The sequence below is a fragment of the Rattus norvegicus genome (genome assembly GCF_036323735.1).
Source record: "Rattus norvegicus strain BN/NHsdMcwi chromosome Y unlocalized genomic scaffold, GRCr8 chrY_unlocalized_3, whole genome shotgun sequence".
In the NCBI taxonomy this organism is placed as follows: domain Eukaryota; kingdom Metazoa; phylum Chordata; class Mammalia; order Rodentia; family Muridae; genus Rattus; species Rattus norvegicus.
The window spans coordinates 1,511,626-1,533,502 of record NW_026947389.1 but is presented as its reverse complement, the minus strand read 5'-3'; the positions used below and the strand labels follow the sequence as shown (position 1 = coordinate 1,533,502).

The 21,877-nt window shown below is 36.9% G+C and overlaps 1 long non-coding RNA gene across 1 annotated transcript in view; it reads left to right on the top strand.

The window, feature by feature from the left end:
• LOC134484682 (uncharacterized) overlaps nt 1–21,594 on the top strand; it is a 159,182-nt gene extending 137,588 nt beyond the window's left edge. Inside the window, exons 4-5 of the long non-coding RNA XR_010062329.1 lie at nt 7,580–7,663; nt 21,424–21,594. This is a non-coding gene — a long non-coding RNA (uncharacterized LOC134484682). The remainder of the gene's footprint in view (nt 1–7,579; nt 7,664–21,423) is intronic.
• Nucleotides 21,595–21,877: the final 283 nt, after the last annotated feature.

Below are 21,877 nucleotides of genomic sequence, written 5' to 3'. Positions count from 1 at the left end.
AGAACAACTAGAGACTGCCTCCTGTAGCTCGACATGCCCACCTGTGAAGGGATGGTGCTGCCCACACAGCTCACAATTTTTATCTATAAATGTCAAATCTAAAAAATCTAAATACAAAAATTAGCAGAGACTGTAGGAAAGGCAATGCAGATACCACCCAACCAGAAGATCAATTTCATCCACAGACTCCAAATCCTCAGACTATTCCTGATGTCAAGATGTGCTTGCATTAAGACCCTAATACGTCTCCCCTCTGAGGGGCTCTGCCATCTCCTGACTGTGACCGATGCAGAAAAACCTAAGCATTTGACAACACCTGACAGCCACAAAAGAAGAGTTAGGGGAATGAATTATGGATCTGGAGTGGATTGGAACCAATATGAAGAACAAAAGTATCCATTAAGTTTTCTCTTCAGATGTTCAGGAAATTTTCCATCTCCTAGAGTATGCTTTGTCCAGTCCAAGACTTCTGCTACATAGATATCAGAGCATATGTGGAATACAACTGCCTCATCTGCCATATCTGGGAAGGGAGGCAATTGGTCCTGGGAGACTTCATATCCCAGAGAAGGGGGATGTGGTCATGTAGATTGGGTAGCACAATATTAGAAAAATGAGGATCAGAATACCTTAGGGGTTTCAAGAAAGGAAGACCAATTTGGGAAATGACATTGGAAATGTAAATAAAAAGTAGATTATTTTACACATATAATGTATATAATATAATACATTTATGTTTACAACAGAGATATTCACATCTGTCTCATTAAGGAATATATATTTCATTATCTATACTATAGGTTTATTGAAAGTTGAAATCCATAATTTTTGTGAGTTTCTTATTATTGAAAATTCACATAGATATACCCAATCAATGTTTTATTTTATGTCCTTATGGCTATAAATCTTTAGTTACGTCGACAAAAAAAAATATTTTTTATTTCTGTTTCATTAGGTTTCCATTCAATGCCTCCAATGTCTCCAAATTTAACTGTACATCTCTATATTCCCTCCATTGTCATCCTCTTCCCTCTTTCTTCAAATGTGACATTCCCGTTCCTGACAGTGTTCCTCTGCAATCCATAAGTACATGTGTAAATGCCAAAGTGAGGACAGTCTGGACCACATCCCTTGACATTTACAATAAAGTAATCATAGCAATACAGTGTGGAGACTTAACATTCAGATTAAAGTGAAAATGTATCCCATTTTTCTTTTTTGATCTGGATTATCTCATCTATGATGACTTTTACAAAATACATTCATTGTCCTGAAAATTACATGCTTTCCCATTCCAATCTGTTAAAAGCACCACATTTTCTTTATGCATTCATTTGTTAAGGAACAACTTGAACATTACCAAATATTCAAGGGTTTCTATACTAGGATGAATCAACATTTGGATATATTTTCCTCGAGTTATTTCCATTTCTGCATTCCTGTAGAAACATCATATTGATTTCCAAAGTTGCTGTACAAGTTTGCATCCCCACCAGGAGAATAGGAATGTTCCACTCCCTCCACAACACAATAAACAAAAGTTGACTCATGTGTTATAAAACTAAATTTTCAGAAAGGGAAGAAAAAAATCTCAGAATAATTTTGATTTGCATTTCAGTAATGTATAAGGATGATAAATATTTCACTTTCGATTCTTAGTCACTTGAATTTCTTCACTTTTGAATGTTTTGTTTGGATATGTAGCCCAATATAATTATGTTTTCTTGATATATAGTGTTTTGGTTTTTATAATATGATTTATAGAAGCCCGTTGTTGAACATGTACATGGAAATAAAGCTTACTATTTTTGAAAAAAACCACTTTAAACTTATTAAGATAAAATTACAAAATGCACTCATTAAACTCACAGAATTGGCAGATCTGTTGTAACCAACAGAAACCATAACGTAGCTTCATTAAATATCCCTATATAATAAAACATTTTCTATATACATAATATTGAGGAATATAGTTTATATATTTTACTCTTTGAGAATTTCCACCAATGAATTTTGATATTTTTCCATTTATTTTACACATATCACTCTATTTCTTTGAATCCTACCTGTGTATATCTTCTTCATTAAAATAGTGTTTAATAACTCTATGATAAACCCTTACTAATATTTTTTTCAACCCTCCAACAGAAGACACTAACTGTCCATTGAATGTCAGGTAGTTATAGCAGCTTTCAGGTCTTTTCACTGGATTCTTGACTGTTGACTGGCTTGAAGCTGTGTAGGAAGCCACAGCTGCTATGTGACATGAGGGCAGCACTTCTTGTATCCAGAAGACGCTTCATGTCTGATCCCATCCACAATTTGGGCACCTACACTCTCTTTGCACCTTGTTTCAGGATGGCTTTTTAGCCTTGGGGAAGGGGTATAACATGTGTATCCAACTCATTATGGCTGAAATCAATAAAATGTAGACAACTATATAATGAAAGAAAGGAAGAGGTCACCCTTGGAAGGTATTAACAAGATCGTCATACCCTCTGGCCATGTTACGTAATGAAAGGTTTGAATTAATAAAATGAAAGAGAATATAGGAAACATGGAGAAAACTCAGACTATTTAGATTTACAGTCCCAAATCTAGAATATTTTTAAAGCATTCGTGATTTACTGTGGGAAGCGAGTTTAGCGGAAATCCCAAGATGGAGCTTGGGACTGCTACCCTGTCTCCCGACCAGCACGTGAAATTAAGCCACGCCCCATCATGAGAGCTGCACCTGTGCACCATGACGATTGATCAGGCCATGTGACATGGACCTATGAATGGAGGTTATGCAGACTGGACGGTTGAGGTGGTTGAGGGCGCATATAAGGGAGTGGGCTCGGGGGCTGGATGGAGACATTGTTCTGGCTTGCAGAAAAAGGGTTCCTGAATAAACTGCTTTGGGAAGAACATCATTGTGTCACACCTTTCCTGCTGGTCAGGGTTGGAAGCGACAGGAAAAAAGAGTTACAGAAGACTGGCAGAAAGAGAGGAAGTTATCACACATTAATTTGCACCTATACACTCATATTCTCAATAAAATACTTGTGAACAGATTCAAGACAACATTAAAAAATAATCTTCAACCAGGTAAGCTTTCTCCAATTCCCAGACTTACAAGTTTGATTAGTCTTGGGGAAGCTATAAGTATGGAGGATATAGTTCAACATAGTAAAGGCAAGGTACAAGAAGGCCACCACAAGCATCGTGCTAAAGAGAGAAAAATTCAAAGCAGTTCTACTACAAGCAGGAAGAAGACAAGTATATACACTGGTTTCATACCTATATATTACAGTATTTGTAATTTTACCTAGAACAATATGACAACTGAAGAAGATCCAGGAATACAAAAGAAAAAATGAAGAAATCAAATTGGTCTCAGTTGCAGATGTGATGATACCATTTTAAAAACTCTAAAAATGTGTCAGTCTCTTAAGACTGAAAAATATGGTCATAAAAGTAGAATATCATACGAACACACATAATTCCTGAGCCTTCATTTATGCCAATCCAAACCATACTGTGAGAAAATATGGTTAAAATTCCCCTCACAATAATCTGAAAATATAAAATAAAATATTGTGGATAAAAATATTTAAAACGCAAAGAGCACTATGAATTAGCTAGAAGTGATGCTGAATAGAGACAATTGTTCTCTGAAAGATTAAGTTTCTTAAAGCTGAAAATACATTCATAAAATAGTAGAATTCAAAGTGAACACAGAAAACACGTTATCTTTCCTGTTTTCCAATTTCAAACCAGAGGAGGGAAATCAAGGAAATATTCCACTTGAAACACTCTTAAAGTATATAACAAAATACCATAGATTAGCATAGTTTTAAAGCATAATATTAGTTAGAAGACATATGAAGTAACCATGATCCATCCAGAATATATATAAGAACGTTCCAGCTGATGTTCTGAAGAACCTTAAAGACTTGTATAAATCAAATCTTTTATAGTTTTAAGGATAAGTAGATAATATAATAATGTCAATTTTTGATTAATTAAAAAGTTAATGCAATAAATATTGATTAGAAAATTTTACTACAATAAATCACCTACTTTTACGAAACTCAAGAATTTGACTATAATTATTCTGCTATGGGACAGAGGACAACTTTAAAATACAAAGTGCTAACATGTCTAGGGAGATAATTTTAAAGAGAAATAAAGAGGGAGGAAAAATATCATGAGATTAAAAAAAGTAAGAGTTACATACATATGATGTTGTTGGCAGAGTAAATATTTCAAAAGATTGGAGCGTCCAGGATTGATTTATTGTTTTAAAAGTGAGGTTACATACCAGCAGGAGGATGGACTATCGGATCAGATCTCAAGAAAATGCCAAATGTTCTAGTTAGTACTACTATGTTTTAGTAAATATAAATGCCAATGTGGGAAATTGAAGGTTTTATTCACAACACAAGTTCCAGTTCATAATCAATGGAATCCAAGAAAAGAACACAAGGCAGCAGCATGAAATGAAAGAGGAACTCTGCTTATTACTCTGCTCAGCTACCTTTCTCTATAACCTCCTCAGCTTACTAGTGCTGGTACCATCAACAGTGGGCAAAGTCCCCATACATAAACTAGCCATCAAGAAAATGCAATACACTGATGCCTACAAGCCATTCTGATGGAGTCAGTTGCTCAATAATGCATTGTTTAGACAGCCACAATAAGCAATCACAGTAAGCCATAAAAGGAAAATAGAAAACTTACTCAATGCAAGGTAAGAGTACCCCTTCATGAATGGAATTTGAGGTCAAAAGTGAAGTTCTATGTGAGGAAGAAATTAGAAGGAATTATGCCAGAAATCACACATTATTTAAAATAAAAGTGACAAGACAAAGCTACAAATAAAATATTGTTAAGTTTGACATTTTGAAACCTCTTCTGGAGATTGAAAGGTAGCCTCAGGAAATGGATTTTGGCTGGCAGCATCATTGAACATCCAGTATTTGGTGGAGGATTTTCCATCAGAAGCCTTAGCTTTACCACAGAGGCTAGGTACAAAATACAAATCATAGTCAGTCAACTGATTGCCATATCTTGTGCTCCAAAGAAAAGGAACAGTTCATTTATTCATGATTTGGTGATGACTCTAACTCATTTCAGAGTCATAGATATTGCCAGCATATAGAAAACCATAAGACCCATTGTCAAACAGCAGTATTTTCCGCATTGCCCACAGTCACCATAGTAATACCAGTGGTGAGCTCTACAGTATTATTTGTTTCTGTTTCCTGTTTTTGCAGCTTATAAACCTTGTTCCTTGGACCCAAAGAGAAGTTTCAAATAAAATAATGAACAATTTTTGCATTGAAAGCTATTGGTGGTTTGTAGTGTAGTTAAAAATGAGGACCTCAAACAATCTTCACTCGGTCTTCTTCTTTTAGGATTGCGGTTGATTCGGTTTTGCTTTTGCTTTTTGTTTCATTTTGTTTGTTTTTTTGTTTAATTATGTTTTCTTTTTCTTTTTGTTATTTGTACATACAGAGATCAAGAATTGGTCAGAAGAATTTCAAGTTCAAATTCAGATGGCTGGGAAGAACCCAGTCTTTCTACCACGTTCACATTGTTTGCTGTACTAGGGAATTTCTCTTGCCTTTAATGTTGCCCATTTCCACTTTTTGGATCGTTTTATCTTGGCATAATTAATACTATAAATATATTATAATTATTTGAATTTCAACTCTGAAATTCTAATTGCTCTATCTCCCTCCCAAAACCAGAGATATGGATTGAGTCTTGTTTGGTCACGTTTTGATTCTTAGATCGGGAATCTTCCTGCAAACACTGAAGGTCCTGTTCCAAAATTGATTCTGTATAGTTCAATAAAGATGCTCTTGGCCAATCAGTTGTGTGAATATCTAGTATTCCTGCAAACAGGCTAGTAGACACAAGGGTGAAGAAAGGATATAAGGGTGGAGTAATAGCTACCAGTCATGTGAGATCTAGTATGGAGTGGCCATTGGTGTAGCAGGCAGGATGTTAGAAAAACAGTAAGATGAGGGCATATTGGGGTGCTGAGCTATGACCAATGAAACTGAGCAATTGAGCTAGGGCTCATTTAGAGGTGTTGAGGAGGGAGTAAAAAGGACAGCTTGCTATTTGTTAGAGGCTTAAAAAAACTTGACAATAGAGCTAAAGCACATCAAAAGTTCCTCAGCGTATGTGTCTTTCAAGTGCATTCTAAGGGAACCTGATCAGCTCTGGTAGCTTGGTCTTCCTGGAGCTTACACTGAGGCAATAGGAAAAACCTTCTGCAGAGTCTTATGAGAGCAATCCATGACCACAATGAGCGTGTCCAAATTGACCTTGACCATGAGAGTTAGAGCTGACCCACATGTATCTTTTGATTATAACCATTTCTTCTATGTGATCTTTTAGTGTTCTATTTGCTCAAAACTCTTAGTGAAGAGGGTAAAATGATTCTAAAGGCTATTCTTGTTTGTCAACTATTCATCTGAGATTATTTAATCCCCAATGATAGAGGGAATATGTGAAGAATTTCTTAATAATATAAGGTCAATGTCAAATGTGCTTCTTATATGGATCATTGGAGTAGGATGTTGCATCTTTACCCTAGAATTTTATCAAGATCTATTCTTTATATTTATTTTTTCAGGCATCTGCAGATACATCCCTTTGAAAAATGAATCCTTCTCACTAGAGACTATAGAGAGAACCTGCATTTCAATGATAATTAAATGTCATTTCAAGACATCAAATCAAAATATCAAAGTGAGAATGGAATAAATTTATTAGGACAGTGTTTTGCGAACAACTTCTTTCACAAACAGCCTTGGAAGGAGAGTTCTGAAATTTTGCATTTTATATTTGACTTTGCTCGTACTCTGACACAATCAACTCAGAGCTGTTTGGGACTTTATGGGCAATTAAACACGACAAACAGAGCTGAATGCATCATATACTCTGCCGTCTGTGTTAATATGGCTACAGTGAAGAACAACCATGCTAAAGCTATTCATTAGTTTTTCAAACAACATCCTCATACAAGTGTGGACTTCTGTGGGTTGTTGGATGAATAGGTTAAAACACTGGCTGAGAGTTGCCAAGGCAGATGTGGGATGGTACATGCTTGGGGCATGAAAGGCCTGTGTGTAGATCATAAACAACTTCATAATATTCATTGCTTTAATAATTACTAGGAAGTGGACTTCTGTAAAATGACTTCAGAAGACCAGCATGGTAGGCAAACAGTAACTGATTCCCTGGAGATTTAAATGATCTGGATTGTGAAACATGGACTTAGAGGTAGAGACATGTCAGAACATGAAGACTGGAAAATCAAACCTCTGTTGCCTCTTAAGTTTCCCTACCCCATGGGTTGAGGCAAACAGCAACAGATTTTTTGCACTGAGGAATAGAATAAAAGCCAATTTGTTCTAAATCCCAATCCTAAGAAAATACTGAAATCATCTGTGATGCACTTCAACTCTCAGCATGGTTGAATGTCTGCTGTCAGCATGGGCTTTTACAGCCATCCCTTTTATAACTGCAGAGCTCCAAACTGCTTCAGCAACATCATTATATTCTCTTTCTGTTGCAGGGAGATTAGATCACTGTGACTACCTATGCAGTCTTTCTCTACCTTTAAAGATCCAAGGAACTATTCTCACTCCAGTGACCTGTTGTAAGTAATCTTGAATCGCATTGTTGTTGTTAGTAGATCTAATCTCTTCGAATCCCAGAAGACCATGTGTCCAAAAAAGTTGATTGAGGAAGTCTTGGGTGTTTCTGTAGTAGGGGCAGGTGTGATTGATGAACAGGAATGCCTTCCCAGACTAGATCTTGCAGTTCACATACACCTGAGCCATTCTGACAGCGTGCAGCTTCCCAGAAATGAATGTTCAGTTGAAGATACTGGTCTGTTTGAGAATTGCAATCCCAGTCTATTCTTAACTATGCCTTTTATTTGAATCCCCATAGAAAACATGGAAGAATGAAGCTTTTACTTTTTCATGTTTGCACTCACAATGCTACCAAACCCTCACATACATTAGAACCTGCATACTGAAAATTTATCCATATACTTATGACCAGATGAGACACCAAGCCTTTTGGACTAATAATCTAATGGATTCTAGGAGTTTACAAATAGTCAGCCATTGTTAAATTATGTGGTCCGTAGTCTGTGATCATTTTGAACAATCAGATTCCTCTATACAGAGAGATTCATCCTTTACTATCTGTTGGGAACACCAACTACTACACCAGGTATCTAGAGAAGACCTTTTATGGCAGTTTGTCTCTAGTAAGAGTTTCAGCTAAGTTACAAATTTCCAATGGACACATTCCCGTAGTCTGACTTTCAAAGGATGCTTTGATACAGCCCTTCTTATTTTCTATAGTTCTTGGCAACAGAATTAAAATATCAATTGTAATCTATCAATGAAATGCACCCTAATTTATTTGCATTAGTGCATCAGAGAGAAGGATTATAGGATGAACAAGAATTGAAAAACAAGATGTCCTTCCTTCTGAGGACCAAGACCAGGAAATCTGAACTACATAGAAATCTGAGACAAGTTGTCTGAAGTTTGTTCTTTCCTTCAATCATGGATCTCCTAGTGAAGGAGCTCAGGTCTCATGAGTTGGCAAAAAATAACTTTATTGCTGAGCCAGGTCAACTGCTGAATACCTCTTTCATGGACCTGAAGAAACTCTGTATTCATCCTGCTATAATGTGTATATATCTATGTATCATTCATAGAATGGACACTTTACTGTTTGTTTGAAAGCAACAGTTTGTCCCTGAAGAGACACTAATTTCTTCTTTCGCACATTATTTCACAGGCTGATGGTGGGTCTCATAAGTTTATTCTGGAAGTTGCTTTACAATAATCATTCTCTGATCTGGAAGAGACCCTTTTTAATGTTATAAGATCTGTTAGAACCATATCAACCATCATTTTCCATTCCCAGTTTAGTACTGAATCATTCTAAACTAAAGGTCTGTGGTCTCTGATAAAGGCAGCATCTCCCCAGACTAGTATTAATATTGCTCTTGGCACTGCATTTATGATACATCAATGTGATTTCCTTACCATTTTCATCCCCAAGAGAGTTTTTCAATTCTTCATTTCATCTGATGGGTCTAATCTACATCGTCACCCAGGATATTTGTGAGTTTTGCTAAAAAATTTTTAAAAAAGAAAGAAAGAAAAGAAAGGAAAAATGCAAGCTTATTTCACCAATTGACTCAGAAAACTTAAGTGTTAGTCAGTGGAAATACTAGTGGAAAGATTGAGATGATGAAGTTTCAACTAGAAGGACTGCTCTCTCCCAGATATTAGTGTAAGAAACAAACTGCACTATTGGTATTCAAAGCATGGAGGAGTTTGCTCTGAGCAGAGGACACAATACTTTTCTCTCCCTTATTATTTAGGACCTTTTTATATTTTACGAAAAGAATTAATGCCATGAGCTCTCAGGAAAACATCTGTGACCATCCAAATACTTGGCTTTTGGAGTAAGGAAATGAATGATATAAAATCTCTGACTTCCAGCAGCATAAGAACTGCGAAGTCCAGATGTTTCGGAGAGGCTCACAGCTCTTGATTCCCATATGTGTAAGGCTCAGATCCAATCTATCTCTTCAGTGATCCTCCTCAACCCCTACCAAGGATTCACTGAGATTTCCCAAGGACCACATATTTCTTCCTTTTTTTTGACACCAAGTCAGAAGACCAGCTTCCTTCTCCCCATCACTGATCTCTTCATCCTCTTTCTTCTCACTCCCCAATGGCTCGTTTTTCTGAATTACAGGCCAGTTAGTAAACTCTAGAGGTCCTGAAGGAATATTTGAAAGGGAGTTGCAGTCACAACAACACTTGTGACATCACAGAAAAAGCCTACCTGCTAAATAGCTTCCTTACATGAACCAGATACAAGGGTGCCCTTTCCTGGTATGTCTCTTGTGACACAATGGAAACCTTTACGAACTCCATCTCTCTAAATCTACAAACTTATCTTTGCTTCATTAGTGGTTACATGCTCTAAATGGTGAAATTTGGTCAGGGACCTGGCATGGGTAGAAAAGATTTAGGAACATGGAGTGTAGGAGATTCTTCTAGATAATATTTTATTCCTAGGTACATTACTGTGAAATACAGTTCAAATTCTAGGATTTCTCTGTATCACAAAGGCCAGTATTTTCCCTACAGACCTTTAGTTTTAATGAATACTGTATTTCACTTCTTACTGTATATTCCTTGATAGGTGATTTTATAAATGTTCCTGAATGTGTACTCAAACATTCTAATTTCTAACTCATTTTTTGCAATGATTTCTCAACAAAGGCGCACAGCAATAGACTGAGTATAACAGTGTAAATATGGTGTAGCTACATCAAACGATAAACTCCAAAATTATAATTTATCCAAAATTTCCAGTTATCAGTTAAAAAAGGACCATATGGAGCATAGAATTTTCTTTTCTAGTCACTTTTGATATCATCTGCAAAAATATCTACATTCTAGTGTCTCAGGCCCAGATTTAATTGTTTAGGATGTTTTACCATGTTTCTTTCTTAAGGCCAAGCAGAAGGTAGAGGAGGATGATCACAAAGAAGAATGGCTTCTGGACCAGTGAAACCTCAACTTCAATAGGTTCATAAGAACAGGAGAGAGTCTACTTGGCAATGCCATTTGTGGATTCTACCTTCTTGACCTATTTGCACAGAATCCATGTTAAAATTCCACCTAACTTCATAATTGTAGGAGTCACCAAAAGTATATATAACAGCCACCAAATTAAATAAGATTGATGAAGCTAAGAAGTGCATTGTACCAGGACCTGGATGTAGATATTTCCTGAGAGACATAGCTAGAGCATGTCAATTACAGAAGTGAATGCTAGTGGCAAACCAGTGAACTGAAAACGGACCTCTTTTTGGTAGATTTTGAGAAAGGATTACAAGAGTTGAAGGTGCTTTCAACACCATAACAACAACGGTACCAATGAACCAGAACTTCCTGGTACTAGACCAATATTAAAAGACTTTACATGGACAGACCAATTTCTCTAAATGGATATGTGGCAGATGATGATCTTAATGGACACCAATGGAAGAAGAAGCCCTTGAACCAAGCCAGAATTGTCTTATAGTTCAAGGGATTGTCAAGGGGCAGAAAGTGTCATTAAAGAAGGGATAGTGAATAGGTAGGGATTTTATAAGAAGGAAAATTAGAAAGAAAATAATATTTTACAGGTAAATAGAGAAACATCTAGTTTAAAAAAAAGCAATTAAATTTGCTAAAAAATAAATAAACTCAAGATATAAAAGATAAGAAAACAGTCATCTAATCAAACCCATTGACTCGAAAATCTAAAGTGGTATTCAGAGTAATACTAGTGGAAAGACAGAGATGATGAAGTCTCAACTAGAAGCACATCTCTCTCCCAAATATCAGAGTCAGATAAAAACTGCACTATAGGAATCCAAAGCATCGAGGTGTTTACTCTGAGCTAGGGACACAATACTTGTCTTTCCCTTCTTCCTTAGGATGTCTTTCTTTTGGACAAAAAAAAAAAAATAAAGGCCATGAGGTCACAGCAAATCAACTGTACTGTTCCCAAAACTTGGCTTTTGGAATAAATCAATGAATGATATAAACACTCTGACTTCCAGGAACCATAAGAACTTGGAATTACAGATGCTTCTGTGGAGCTCTCAGCTCCTGATTCCCATATGGTGAAGGCTCATATCAAGGCTATCTCTTTAGATACTCCAGTCAACAGCTATGAAGTATGCACTTAGCATTCCTAAGGATGACGTATTTTTCTCTTATTTTAATACCACGGCAGAAGGCCAGGTTCCTTCTCCCCATCATTGTTGGGCACTATGGGAGTAGAAGCCTTTTGTCCTCCCTAGCTTTGTCTCCTAGTTCAAGGGAATGTCAATTGGCAGAAAAGGGGGTTTGAAAAGAAGGAAAGGGAACAGATATGGATCTTAAGGGCAGGAATCTGGGAAAGGAAATAATATTTTAAATTTAAATATAGAAACAACAAGTTAAAAAAAACAATAAAATTTGCTAAAGAGTAAATATAATGAAAGATAAGAAAGAAAACTGACAATTAATCACATATATTGACTCGGAAATCCAAAGTGGTATTCAGAGTAAAACTAGTGGAAAGACTGAAATGATGAAGTCTCAAACAGAAGCACTTCTCTCTCCCAGATATCAGTGTCAGACACAAATGGCAGCATAGGTATCCAAAGCATGGTGGAGTTTACTCTGAGAAGAGGACACAATACTTGTCAATCCTATCTTCCTTAGGACACTTTCTTTTTTACAAAAAGAATAAAGGCTGTGAGATCTCAGGAAAACAACTGTGCCCTTCCCAAAACTTGGCTTTTGAAATAAAGAAATAAATGATATAAATTCTCTGACTTCCAAGAACTATAATAACAGGGAAGTCCAGATGTTTTTGGGAGGCTCCCAGCTTCTGTTACCCTTATATTGAAGGCTCAGATCAAGGCTGTCTCTTCAGCCATCCCATTCAATCTGTACCAATGACTCACTGAGCTTTCCCAAGGACCATGTATTTCTTCCTTTTTTTATATCAAGAAAGAAGGCCAGCATCCTTCTCCCCATCTCTGATCTCTTCATCCTCTTTGCTTTCACTCCAAAATGGCTGTTTACTCTGAATTAGAATTCAATTAGTAAACACTAGAGGTACTGAAGTGATATCTGATAGGGAGTTTCAGTCACAACAATACTTGTGACATCACAGAAGCTAGGGCTTTCCAGGTTACAAGAGATGTTTCAGGGAGGGCCTAATGATTATGTCATTGAGAAGTTCAATGGTATACCTGCTAAACAGCTTTCCTTACATAGACCAGATTCGAGGGTGCCCATTCCATGTATGTCTCCTGTGACACAGTGGAAACCTTTACATACTCCATCTCTCTTAAGCTAGAGATTTCTCTTTGATTTTTTAAGCAGTTACATGCTTGGGATGGAAAAAGTTAATAAGGGCCTTGGCATGGGTAGAAAAGTTTAAGGAACATCTAGTGTAGGAGGTTCTTCTAGATAATATTTTTATTCCCAGGTTCATTCCAGTGACATAGAGTTCAATTTTCTTGGTTATCTATGTATCACAAAGGCCATTATTTTCCCTACAGTCCTGTAATTAAATAAATATTGTATTTTACTTTATTATTGTAATTTCATTGACAGGGCATTTCATAAATATTCCTGAAAGTGTACTCAAATATATTGATTTCCAATTCCATTTTCTACAATGATTTGGCAACAAATTGTGCCTAGCTATAGACTGAGCATAATGGTGTAAATACTGTGTACTCACTGCAAATGATAAACTCCTAAATGCTTATTTCATCTAAAAATTACCAGACATCAGCAACACAGGGACTATAGAATTCGGTTCTCTAGTCCCATTTGATATTAATTCTGTACTACCTATCTTCCTGTGTTCCCATGGCCAGACTTGAGGGTTTTGAATGTTTTAATATTTTTCTTTCTTAAGTAAAAACCTTAGATACTGGAGGATAGGCAGGGAGAAGAATGGCATTACCACCAGTCAAACCTCAAATTCAATATGTTCATAATACAGGATGGAGTCCATTTGACATTGTCATTTCTGAATTCTACATTCTTTACCTAGTTGGGAAGATTCTATGTTAACATTCCACCTAACCACCTAGTTGTAGGAGCCACCAAAAGTATATATATATATATATATATATATATATATATATATATATATATATATATATATACATCTGCCACCAAAACGATATAAAATTGATGAAGCTAAGAAGTGCATTATGCCAGGAACAGATATAGACCTTTCCCGAGAGACACAGCTAGAGTATGTGAAATACAGTGTTAAATGATAACGGCAAATCCTGAACTGAAAATGGACTTCTTGTTGGTAAATGTTGAGAAAGGATTACAAGATCTGAATGGGGCTTTAATCCCCATAAGAACAATGCCAATGAACGAAACCTTTCTGGTACTAAATCAACATTCAAGACTGCACATTACAGACCAATGGCTCCAATTCCATATGTATCAGAAGATGGTCTTGGTGAGCAACAATGGAAGAAGAGGCCCTTGGTCCACCCTAGGTTTGATTCCCAGTTCAACGGAATGTCAAGAGGCAGTAAGGGGGTTATAGAAAAAGGGGAATTGGACAGGTCAGGGCTCTTTTGGAGAGGAAACTGGGAAAGGAAATTATATTTGTAAAGAAAATATAGAAGTATCCAATTAAAAAAGCAATAAATTGCTTAAAAATGATATAAGTAAAAGAAAAGAAAATTGTCAAGGAATCATACGTATCGACCAAGAAATTTAAAGGGTACCTGTCAGGGAATTGTAATCAGAGTAATACTAGTGGAAAGACTGAGATGATGATGTCGCAGCTAGATGCACATCTCTGTCACAGATATCAGTGTCAGAAACAAAGTGCACTATAGGAATCCAAAGCAAGGAGGAATTTACACTGAGCAGAGGATACAATACTTGTCATCACTCCTTCCTTAGGAACTTTTTCTCATGGAGAAAAATAATGAAAGTCATGAGCTCTCAGAAAAACAACTGAACCCTTCCGAACCCCTGCCTTTTGGAATAAAGAAATTAATAATAAAAAATCTCTGACTTCCAGGAGCCATAACCAGCAAGGAAATGCAGATGCAACTGAGAGGCTCTCACCTCCTGAATCCAATATGTTGAAGGTTCAGATCAAGGCGATGTGTTCAGTGTACCCTCACAACCCCTACACAGTACCCAGAGCTTTCCCATGTACCATGTATTTCTTCGTTTTTTAAACTAAAACATTAGGCCAACTTCCTTCCCCCCATGTCTGATATCTACATCCTATTTGTTCTCCCTCCTAAATAGCTGTTTAAACTAAAATAAAGGCCAATTAATAAACCTTAGAGGTACTAAAGGAATGTCTGAGTGGCAGCTGCAGTCACGACATTACTTTTGATATCACAGAAAAAGCTAGGGCTCTCTAGGTTGCAAGAGATTTTTTAGATACGGCCTAATGACATTATCCATGAGAATTGCCATGGCCTACCTGCTAAAGATCTTTCTTAATATTGACCAGATTCTAGGGTGCCCTTTCCAGGAGTGTCTCCTTTGACACAGTGGAAACATTTATGCAGAACATCTCTCTAATGCTAGAGAGTTCCCTTTGCTTTATGAGTGGTTACCTGCTCTGAATGGACAAAGTTATTCAGGGTCTTGGCATGTGTAGAAAATACCTAGTAACATGGGATGTAGGAGAGCCTTCTGGATAATTTTATTACCAGGTCCATTCCTGTGACAAACAGTTCAATTTCCTAAGTTCTATCTGTTTCCCAAAGGGCATTGTTTCCCTACAGATATTAAAATGAGTGGATTATGTATTTAATTTTCTAATTGTTAATTCCTTGATAGGGGACTTTATAGATATTCCTGAATGTGTACTCAATAATTCTGTTTTCCAAATCTAGTTTTTTGCAATGATTTTCGCAACAAAGCTGGCCAAGCTAAAGAGTAAATTTAATAGTGTAAATATTGTGTGCCTACTTCAAATGATAAACGCCCAAATTTTTATTTAATGCAGAAATTACCTGACATCAGTGAATCAAAGGACAGCATGGACTATAGAATGCAGTTCTGTAGTCACATTAGATATTATTTCTTTAATATCTACCTTCCTGTGTTCCAAGGGTGAGACTTCAGGCTTTTGGATGTTTTACAATGATACTTTCTTCAAGCCAAACAATAGATACAGGATGATGAGAAGGGAGAAGAATGGCTTGAGTTCCAGTAAAACCTCAACCTCAATAGGCTCATAAGAACAGGAGGGAGTATATTTGGTATTGTCATTTGTGGATACTCCATTCTTCACCTAGGAGCACAGAATCCATATTAAAATTTCACATAATTTCATAGATGTAGAAGCCACCAAATATATATATATATGTATATATATATATATATATATATATATATATATATATATATGTAGAGAGAGAGACAGAGACAGAGACAAGGATAGATATCTAGATAGATAACTAGATAGATAGATAGATAGATAGATAGATAGATAGATAGATAGATAGATCAGCCACCAAAATTAGATATGATTAAGATTAATGAAGCTAAGAAGTGCATGATTCCAGGGACAGGTTATATATATTTCCTGAGAGACACAGCTAGAGCATGTTATTTACACAAGTGAGTGCCAGTGGCAAACCAGAGATTTGTAAATGGACCTCTTCTTGGTAAATTTTGAGAAAGGTTTACTAGAGCTGAAGATGCTCTACCCCATCAGTAGAACAATGACAATGAACAAGAACATTCTGGTACTATACAGGTATTCAAAGACTGTACATGGGCAGACCTATGGGTCCAACTGCATATGTAGCAGAGGATTGCATTGTTGGACACCAAAGGAAGGAGAGGCCCTTGGTTCTCCCTAGGTTTGACTCCCAGTTCAAGGAAATGTCGAGGGGCAGTAAGGGGGGTTTAAATGTAAAGGAAGGGAAATGTTCAGGTCTCTTATGGAGAGGATACTGGGAGAGGAAAAAAACATTTAAAATGTAGATATAGAAATATCCAAAAAATATTAAAATTAACTTAAAAATTAAAAAAAAATCAAAGAAATATAAGTAAATAAAACTGCAAGGTAATCAGACATATTGATTCAGAAATCTAGAGGGACACTGTCAGGGAATGGTAGTCAGCATAACACTAGTGGAAAGAATGAGGTGATGAAGTTTCAAATAGAAGCGTTTCTCTCTCCCAGATGTCAGTGTCAGACAGAAACTGTACTATAGGAATCCAAAGCTGGAGGAGATTACTCTGAGCTGAGCATACAATACTTGTCTTTCCCTTCCTCCTTAGGTCTTTTTCCTTTTGGGGGAAAAAATAAAAGGCATGGGCTCTCAGAAAAAAAAAACACTATACCTGTCCCAACACCTGACTTTTGGAATAATAAAATTAATGATAAAAAATCTCTGATTCCCAGGAACCATAACAAGCAAGGAAAACCAGATGCTACTGAGAGGTTCGCACTTCCTGAATCCCATATATGGAAGGCTCAGATCAAGGCTATGTGTTCAGTGAACCCTCACAACCCCTACACAGCACTCACTGTGCTTTCCCATGTACCACATATTTCATTTTTTTAAACTAAACAGAAGGCCAACATTCTTCTACTCATTTCTGTTATGTACATACTCTTTGTTCTCCCTCCCAAATGACTGTTTGTACTGAAATAGAGGCCATTTAGTATTCCCTAGGTGTACTGCAGGAATATCTGTGATGCAGTTCCTTGTGACATCACAAAAGCTACTGCTCTCCAGGGTACAATAAATTTTTCAGGGAGGGCAAAATGATGATGTCACTGAGAACTGCCATGGCCTACCTGCTTTCCTTATATTGACCAGATTCAAGGGTGCCTATTCCAGGAGAGTCTCCGGTGACACAGTGGTAACCTTTGTACTATATCTCTCTACAGCTGGAAACTTCTCTTTTCTTCATCAGTGGTTACAGGCTCTTAATGGACCAAGTCCGTTAGGGGCTTGTATTAGGTAGAAAAGATCTAGGAACATGGGTTGTAGGAGATTCATCTGGATAATAACTCTATTACCGGGTCCATTCCTGTTACAAACTGTTCAATTTTCTAGATTTTCCCTCTTTCTCAAAGGCCATTTTTTTTCTCTACAGGCATTTAACTGAGTGAATTTTGTATTTCATTTTCTAATTGTTCATTCCTTGTTAGGGGACTTTATAGATATTCCTGTATGTGTATTCAAACATTCTGTTTACCAATTCTAGATTTTTGCAATGTTTTTTGCAACAAAGGTGGCCAAGCTATAAAGTGAATTTGCAAGTGTAAATATTGTGTATCTACTTAAAATGATAAACTATCAAATTTTTATTTTATGCATATACATAGCTGCCTGAGTAAATAAAAGGAGAGCAGGGACAATTGAAAATGTTTCTGTAGTCCCATTAGATATCATTTCTGTAATATCTACCTTCCTGTGTTCCAAAGGGTGATATTTCAGCATTTTGGATGTTTTAAAATGATTCTTTCTTCTGGCCAAAGATAAGATAAAGGAGGATTGACAGGGAGGGAAGAACTTGAGGTCCAGTGAAACTTCAAATTTAATAAGCTCAAAAAACAGGAGCGATTCTATTTGGCATTGGCATTTGTGGATTCTACATTCTTGACGTAGCTGCTCAGAATCCATGTTAAATATATATATAAAATCAGCCACCAAAACTAGATAAGATTGATAAACCTAAGAAGCACATTCTGTCTGGAACCAGATGTAGATCTTTCCTTGGGACACACCTAGAGCATGTCAAATACAGAAGTGAATGTGCTGTTGCAAAAATATAAAAATAAAAGTAGTCTTTTACCCCGCTAACACTGTCACTGTAGTTTCCCAAGCCTCTGCTAGATATCTTGGTTGAATACAGCCCTACTCCTCATCTGCCCAGTGTCTCTTACTGCCACACACATTCTTACACTCAAATCCTCACATAAAAGAACACACAACAAAATAATCTTTGACCCAATTGATAAGATATAATAGCCCACTTAAGCATACCAAGCCTGGTACCATCCATACCTTTGGAACATTAATAACAACAAGTAAATACACAGAGCAGAATCTTAACTTCACCTGCCATGGCTTCTCACCTCTCCTCTTTCTGTCTCTCCTTTTTCCTCTAGTCTCTTCTACTTCCTTCAAACTTCTTTCCTGCCCATCCTTCCTTCCTCCAATGATAGGCCTCCTTCTATACTGGACCTGCCCCTCACCTGTACTTCACAAATTTAATGGTAAAGTGGTTTTGCAGAATTCACCTGAGTTCTGAGTACAGGACAAGGCAGCTGTCCTTAGAGCAGTGGATTAGCATCAAAATACAGATAACTTCAGTGTAAACAATGTTTCCCCCTTTTTGTCCAGTTAAACAGACTTTTCATTTATATATCAATTGAGTAAGATTATTACCATTCAACAATTTATAAAGCATTTGATATATTCAACACCCAGTCTGTTACTATATCAGTTAGAAATAATATTTAGTTCTTCATTTCAGCTTGAGAAAGGCTTAAAATCTATATTATGTCTTGGCTAGCTTGTATACTATCTGATAACTATCCAAAAAATATCTATATCCAGATTTATACGGCCTGATAAGCAATGAGACTATAATCAGTCTCCAAACGCGCCAGAAATCTGAGAAAGACCAAATATCTATACACATAGGAAGCCTAAGACGACTTCTAGTACTGAGAGGTTGTAGAGACAAATTTCCACTAGCACAGTCCACTGTTAGCAACATGTGAGTGGGATACTTCCTACACTTTTCAGTGTTTTTTCCTAAATATTGACTATAAAATGCATTTAGCATAATAAATATTGAGGAGGATGGAGGGAGGGAGGAAACTGAATGGGAGGGGAGGTAGGGAAGGGAGTGGGCTTTGGAGGAATTAGTTATAGGGAAAGCAGGGAAAAGAGAATGGAAATCACAAGTGTGGGGTGCATATCTCAAGGAAGATCCAGAGAACTGGGAAAGTCGAGTCCCCAGGATGTCTATTGGGGTGACTGTAGCAATGAGGGTACAGATCCTTAATTTGCCAATTCTGTAGCCAGGAATGACTCACAGTGATGTGACAAGGAAAAAAACCCACCCATTAAACCTTCAATCAAAAGTGAACACAGCCTACAAGATCTTCAGAGACAAAGACAGAAACAGTAGACATGGAAGGAATTTCCAACCAATGGTTATTACAGATTGAGACCTACCGCGTGAGCAATCACCTATCTCTGATACATTAAAGATATTCTATCATGCTTGCAGACAGATTCCTAGTATAACTTTCCTCACTGTGACTCCACCCTATAGCTGAGAGAAACAAGTGTAAAGATTCACCACCAAACATTAGCTGGAGCTTGGGGAGTCTTTAAAAAAACAGGTGAAGAATCGAGGTCCAGATAATATGAGGGACTTCACAGAAAGACCAATAGAATCAACTCATGGGGACTCTTGGGGTTTGTCAAAGACTGAACCACTAACCAGAGAGTGAATATGGACTGAGCCTGAGCCACCAGGACATAGGTAGGAAATATATAGCTTTGTCTTTTTATGGGTTCCCCTGACAATGGGTGTTGGCGTACCTTGAAGATGGAGCACCGATCTTGGGATGTAAAGTGAGTAAATAAATGAATGAATTTTAAAGAAACAGATGTCCCATCTACATACAACATGTTTTGGGGAAACCCAATTCTAGTTGTTCGGTACCCACATGAAGACAAAGCCTGTGGACTGCCTATATCCTTAGAGGCCATAATCCTTTTCATTCTGTTCTTGCATCTGTGTCCCCAAGCACCACCCCTGGTATGGCTAATGGATGTCTGCTTCTGTCTGAGTCAGCAGCTTAGTGGAGTGTCTCAGAGGGAAGCCATGTTAGACTCCTTTCTCCAAGCATAATAGAGTGTCAGTAATAGTGTCAGGGATTGGTGCTCATCCATGGGATGGGTCTCGATCTGCACTAACCATTGGTTGATATTTCCTCACTCTCTGTTCTATGCACGGCGCCTTCATTTCTTGTGGTCAGAATAAATTTTGGGTCAAAAGTAGGTGTCTTTATCACTCCATTTGGGTTGCTCTCTGGCTACCGGAGATTGCTTCTTCAGGTCCATATCACTGAGGCTGTGAGTCTCAACTAAGGAAACACCCATTGATTCATGGGCATCTTTTACCCCAGCTCTCTGCCTCTTTCTGGATATGACCTCTACCTCCTCAACCCATTCATCTAGGCTGCTGTGTCTGTCCTCACTAGCAGATGGTGTGATCACAGAGACTAGATATGCAAGGTGAGGAGATACCCGAGGGTTCCCCTCCTGCTCAGAGGAGAAAAGGCTGGGAGAAGGATTGTGAGAGGGGTGAACTGGAGGGGGCAGTGTGCAGCATGTAAAGTGAATAAATAAACAAATAACTGAAAATAACTAAGTATACTTGAAGGTAAGAAGAAGGTGTGTGTGTGTAAGTAAGTAAGTAAACTCGAATGTAAGAGCAGTGTGTGTGTGTGTGTGTGTGTGTGTGTGTGAGTGTGAGTGTGTGTGGCTGTGTATGTATTTGTGTGTGTATGATATATATATATATATATATACATATATACAAATACATATATACATATATATACATATATATATATATACATATATATATATATATATATATGAAGTTAAGAACAGGTGGGTGTATGTTTAATATTAAATTATCACATTTGAGAAAACAGTAGTCTATGCAGAAGACAGGACAATTTATTCACTATATTTACAAAAAATGGTGTTTGCTGCAGATGAATGAATGATTCGGTGATTAATAGCATTACCTGTTCTTCCAGAGAACCCGTTGACAGCTCACAAGTGGCTGTAATTTCAGCATCACGGAACCTCACACCTTCTTCAACCTCCTGGACAGTAGGCATGCATGTGTTGCACATGTGAACAAGCATATGTACAACTAAAAGTATAAAAACAGAAGAGCAGTTCCTGCTTGACATAATTTGATTTTCGTGAATATTCATAGTAATGATCACAGTCAAATAAATACTTTATTGTTCTATAGTGCAATCAAAACCACTAAAAGGTAATGATCACATAAGTCACTTAAAATCTATTTATTTAAAAAATTGCAATAAAAATTTGCAGAAATGAAATTAAAATTTTATTAATATACGAATTAAAAAACATTAATATTTTCATATAGAGCTGAAAATAATACTTTACACATATTTCTTTGGCTTGTATAAATATTGCAGTTTGTGGTTAATTTGCTGCTGGTTTTTGTAGGAGTTC